The sequence below is a fragment of the Cornus florida genome, unplaced genomic scaffold (genome assembly GCF_030987335.1).
Source record: "Cornus florida cultivar Cherokee Brave unplaced genomic scaffold, ASM3098733v1 CherokeeBrave_3.0.0_Hap2_Chr01, whole genome shotgun sequence".
Taxonomy (NCBI): Eukaryota; Viridiplantae; Streptophyta; class Magnoliopsida; order Cornales; family Cornaceae; genus Cornus; species Cornus florida.
Window position 1 is genome coordinate 115,360,845 of NW_026775571.1, and position 6,055 is coordinate 115,366,899.

The window sequence follows — 6,055 nt, forward strand, 5'->3', positions numbered from 1 at the left end:
AATATATATATATATATACACACACTTAATTATAAGTGATTTGTGTCATCTATGTATTAACTACTATATATAATGGGCTTAGCTTTTTTCAATTCTGAATTTTGATATATTGCATTAGTCTAATTGTGTACTGTGCGTTGTAGGGGCAAATGGTATGCATAATAGACCCAATGGCACACCACCACAAGGAACTAAGTTCAATGTCAACATTGAGGAGCAAGTTAATGTGGAGATTAATGTGGATCAAGATGATCAGCAGGAGCAACAAAATCAATATAATGCCACCAACATTTAGTTTCTATTTTTATTTTTTATTTATTTTTCTCTCTCTCTCGCTTATATTTTAAAGTTCAGCTGCCAAATATTGTGAAGGCATTGGGGTGGCTTAATATGAACTTTAATTGTGAAAGTTTTTATGTAACAATGAAGTCCACGTCTGATCAACCAAATAATTAGTCTTGTTTGAGTGTTTCGTTCAGTCTGAAATTCTTTGTTTAACTAATTAGTCTTGTTTTCACATGGTGCCAAATAAAAAATGAAGACAACAGTTTACTAAAAATTTTAAAGTTCAGCTGCCAAATAAAAAATGAAGAGAACAGTTACTAAAAATTCATGTAAAACATATAAAAAGCAATCTTCCATGCTATCATCCATAATTTATCATCCATGCTATCATCCATGCTAGTGTCTCTATAATTTATAAGTAATAAAAAGGCAGTCAATAAATTATATAGAAATACAAGAAGATAAATTTATGATAAATAATCAAAATGTAGAGTATTTGTCTCCAAACCATAACAATAGGAACAAAAAAAAATTTATAAAGAAAGGAAAAGAAAATAAATGGTCAAACAACATCATTCAATGACACACTTACAAGTAAAACAGGAAATAGGAAGCGTGAACTCCCAGAAAAATGGGCTCTTAGGCCCCTTGCAAGATTCCCAATTGCTTGAATGGCTTCAACTGCAACAGCTATGTTCACATCTCTAATAAGATGGAGAAAGAAAAAAATAAAGAAAGAAAGTCAGGGAAAACTGCATGAATATTTAACAATTTTGATGAACCGCGACACAAACAAGAAGAATATATGAATTTAGAAATTACAGATGGATTGACATATAAACTTCCAAATTCAAAACCCAGATCTGAACAGAAAATGGGATGCAATGGATAGAATAGTTCTGGGTTTCACATCTTAGTTAAGCTTTAGCCTCTATAGAAATGTATTAACATAAACAAAGTATATGAGAGATCAAAAAAACTCGAACAAAATTCAATTCAGCAGTACAAAGCTTTCATGTCCACGATTTGTTAAATATTAATCGCTTTGAAAATGCAACAGAGTCATGTGACTTTGTGAAAATTCATGAAATCAAATACTATTATTAAGCATAATTTAAAGATCGAAAAAGTTAATTATTACCTCAACCCACCAGATAGGGATTACACACAGTGACACACACACACAAAAAAACCCTAGTATTGGAACAAATGAAAAGGCCCAAATCAAACGATCCACATAAATTGAACAACATATATGCGTGAAATGATAATTGCATTGAAAATCGAAGACCCAGGTAGGGAAATAGTATGAATTTAAAGAAAACCTGTTCTCTGGTGGCCAGATCGGCATTTCGACTTTCGCGGGAGTCGCCGAGAGATGTGAGATAGGAGTCCCTGAGAGATGTGAGATAGAGGGCTGAGAGATGCGAGATAGAGGGAGTCGCTCGTTTCGAGTTTCATAGGAGATCGAGTTTCACAGGAAATCGGCAGGAAGGCGATATAGAGAGAGAAGAGAATGATGAGGAGAGAGAAAGTTAGGGTTTCTTTATCGTGAATTTTTTTTCTTTTTTTTTTTAATGAAATGTTAAATTTGGGCTTTCGGGTTGGGTTCGGGTTGAACCCAGCCCAAACCGAATAAGGTTGGGTTTTGAAAAAACCCAACCCGACTGAAACCCGAATTGTGAATTTATATGTCCAGATTTTAAAATTTATGGGCTGGACTCGGGTTGGGCTGGGCTAGCCCGCCTAAGTTGCACCCCTATGAGTGACTAACCTTTTGAGAGAAAATCAAAGTTCAAAAAAAAAAAAAAAAAAAATTTGACATTTTAATAGTATCTTTTCCCTCCCTTATGAATAGAAAGTTGTTGAAGAAAGAAATGGCCACGCAGTTGTAGCTTACAATCATTTTGGGAATCCTCTTATTTGCCCTTCCTTGGTCCTTTGCTTTTCGTTTCCTTGCCAAGTATGTAAACCAACAGAAGCTCAAGGACATACCTGTTGAGAAGAAGGATATTTTCAATTAAAACTTTGAATATTTATTTTTATGTTCATATAATGACCATGCTGAAATAACATTTTACAGAGGAAAGCATATAATTTAGAAGTTGTAGATAAGTCAATAATACAATTCCAATTTTGACTTGGTGCCACCCACATCATTTCATACTTGATTCAATAAGCGGCATGCCAGTGTTAGTGGCACTTTATCGAATCTACATAGTAGTTCGAAAATGTTAAGGAGAGTTGGTGGCAACTTGCTGACCTCGCGTGAGGATAAGCTTGAGCTCAACCAGGTAGGCATATCGATGGCTCTGAGGATAGTGAAGGCCTGAAAAGGCACCCACATTCCCTCTCAAGGTCTTCTTCGTCACCGAGTCAATTTAGGTGGGTTTTTCCCTGCTCGCCCAACTCAATAGAACTGTTCAATATGCAACAAAATTTCGAACCCAAAAGTCTGACTCATGGACTTGATTCCCGATTAAATCAAGCTCAAACCAGGTTTCTTCTTCACTTTTATCCCTTCCATTTCCTTCCTCACAAGACATGCTTCACTGAAACTACCAGCAAAGTAGTATATGTTCGACTCTAATACATACCCTAATGAATTTTCTGGATCCAACTCCTTCAACTTTGTTGCAGCTAAGTTGGCCAATTGGGTTTCACCATGTTTCCTACAAGCTACTAGCAAAGCACTCCAAACAACAAAATCGGCATTTTCTTTACAAGCTCCTCAGCCTCGAAAATTTTCCCTGCTCCCCCAAGTATATCAACCATGCAGGCAAAATGATCAAGTTGAGGGACAATGCCGTACACTGTTAACATGTTATCAAAGATTTTAGTTCCATCTTCAACCAGTTCAGCATGGCTGCAAGCCGTGAGAAGGGCAACAGAGATGGTGGCATCGGGTTGGACATTCATTTCAGCAAAGAACTGCAAGGTCTCTTTGGCTTGCCCATGCAAAGCATAAGCTTTCAACATCCAATTCCAAGAAACAGTGCCACAGAACACCATTTCATTGAAAACTTGCTTGGACAGGGCAATTGAGCCACACCTTGAATACGCATGGATTAAGGCAATTGTGAGCACAGTGTCATCCTCAAACCTGGCTTTGAATGGACAGCCAAGGCAAGCCGGTCAGTCACAAGGCCAGCATAAGCGTTTAAAACAACAAAGAAAGTATAAGGGTCTGGAGTAAAGCCCTCATTATGCAACTAACAAAAAAGGAAGATGGCTGCTTCTGGATCCTGTTCCACAAATGATGTTATGATCCCAGTCCATGAAACAACATCTCCACGACCGCTTGTCTCCAGCAAGAGATTGTAACAATCAGCAATGCCCCGTCCAAAATTCCAGTAAGCTTTCACTAAAGTTGTTGCCACTCCAATTTCCAACATAAACCCAGTTTTGATAGCAAGACAGTGCATTGGAAACAACACTTCAGGCCCAAAGCACCATCATTGCTATTGCTTTCACACATGGAAGAAAAGACACTCAGAAACCTGGCATGATCAAACGCAATGTCATCGCGATGCATCATAGAGAATAAAGTAATAGCTTGGGCACCCAGTCAACGAATCTGAAACCCTGCAACAAATTTGATTACCAACTATAACCAGACAACACTTCTCTCTTAAATTCAAAAGTTAAGCCTACAATTATCCACAACTGACCTCCCACAAACCTCAGAGAGAGATAAATATCTATTAGAACTTTATATATAAGTACCTCTGTGTAGCCTAGACTGATGGAGTATGAGAAAAGTTGTCCCACGATAATTAGCAAACAATTGGCCCATAAAAAGAACACAAGAATATCTAGCAGAGAGGGTCTCCGAAACAAAAAGGGGAAAGGTAATAAAGGTCATTCCAACTACCAACCCCACCAATATTCTTCCGATGATTAGTGACGATGGGGACATAGCAAGAGCTGATGTGACTACACCAACAATGGATAAGACATCAGCAAGTAGAAGTGATATCTTCAGCCCATGTCTGTCATTCACTCATTCTACAATTGGTAGCCCAACAAAAGCTCCTGCACCAGAGACACTCAGTATAATCGCCTGTGTTCTACCAATGAATATTAGCAACTTCTGATGAAACATATCCACTCAGTTTGCCGCTAATAATTAGAAAGCAATGGAGAGTAGCTAACCTGTAACCAGGGGTGCTCACTAATACGTGTGCAGTCATTTCTAATACAAGGTAGCGCACTAGAAATAAGACCTACAATACAGTAAGCAGCATTGTAGAAAATTAGAATACTAAGAAGGTCTGATCAAATATCATTAGACTTGGAAGTTATTCAACTGAAAATTAAGCACTAGATATATTAAGAGCTGAAATTAAGAATTACATATAAATTGAGAACTTACTTGTTTGCACAATCAATCGATCAGTGTGTTTAGTTCAGTTCTTTCCTTTCAAATTTCCTTTCAACAGATCTTAGTTGTGAGAGATTTTTTGCAGATTACGATTAAGTATTACTTGTAAATTGAGAACTTACTTGTTTGAATTATATTAATTGTTTTATTAACCAAAAAAATTAATTGTTCTTCTCAGTGACAAGTGAAGTCTCTTTACTTAAAGTTTAACCTCATTTTAAGTTAAACTTCATTATTCTAGAAGATATTCAAATTGAATTGCAGGTTTTGATAATTTCTTAAGATATCCAGAAATTAACTGAGTTGAGTCATTAAATAACACCTTAAAAACAAATGATTATTTTCCACATTAAATAAGAATCCATACGGGATTACAGCTATCACACGCTCCTTCTAATTCAGAACAAGAAAACTTATGAGAAAACAGATGCGGCTGCCGCATATAGTTTCACTTATTTATTTACCTTTTCCAAAAGCGATAAGGCATAATAACCCATTTCAAAAGCAGATTGTGTTTGAGAAAGAACCACTGCTGTTCACTTATTTATTTACCTTTTCCAAAAGTGATAAGACATAATAACCCATTTCAAAAGCAGACTGTGTTCGAGAAAGAACCACTGCTGTTCAGCTCAAATCAACTAAACAATGAACCAACAACAAATGAGCTTAAGATGGCTCATTTGTCAAAGGTGGTCAATTTTCAAACCTACCTATCAGTATGTACCAGAAGTTAGAAGTATGACTTTCTAAAATCAATCTTAAAGCATCAGTCATCAACATGTTACTAATATAAATGTATGACCTCTTGCAAATTCCAGCATGCAGGTCTATGCATTTTTCTTTCATAAAAAAGGTCAACAAACAAGACAGATCGGAACAAGATATTCTGTTAAATAATAATGGTTTTTTGTATTATACATGTATACTCTGACTAAGATTCTCCTTTAAAATATTAAGAAACAAGAAATTCTGTTAAACATTAATTAAAGAACACATGAAAAACTTGAGCCATGTTGAATGAGCATGGACTTCGAATTAAATTAGATATGATATTCTCATTATATCCCAATCCTTCTTACGTAAGAAAGTCCAAGTATTTGAATCACATAGCATTATTCTAACAGTTATATTACACCACAATACCACTAAAAATGTTTCATTTTACTATTTAAGATGACTAGTCTTATCCAACTCGCATTCGAGAAAAATATTTTAGCTTCATATCATGGAGAAGTTAGGAACTAGAGTACATGTATCCTAGAGTATCAAAGGCGTACTAGTATCAGGATACAGATCTCAACTACGATCTTCAATTTTTATATCTTTCAACAGATGGGAGTATAGTGTATACAATATACTATATGGGTGTAGTGTACAGTATTCAAT

At 35.9% G+C, this 6,055-nt stretch overlaps 1 pseudogene; it reads right to left on the reverse strand.

Moving 5' to 3' along the window:
• Nucleotides 1–574: 574 nt before the first annotated feature.
• LOC132281341 (pentatricopeptide repeat-containing protein At1g71420-like) lies at nucleotides 575–5,166 on the reverse strand (annotated as a pseudogene).
• Between the last annotated feature and the right edge of the window lie 889 nt (nucleotides 5,167–6,055).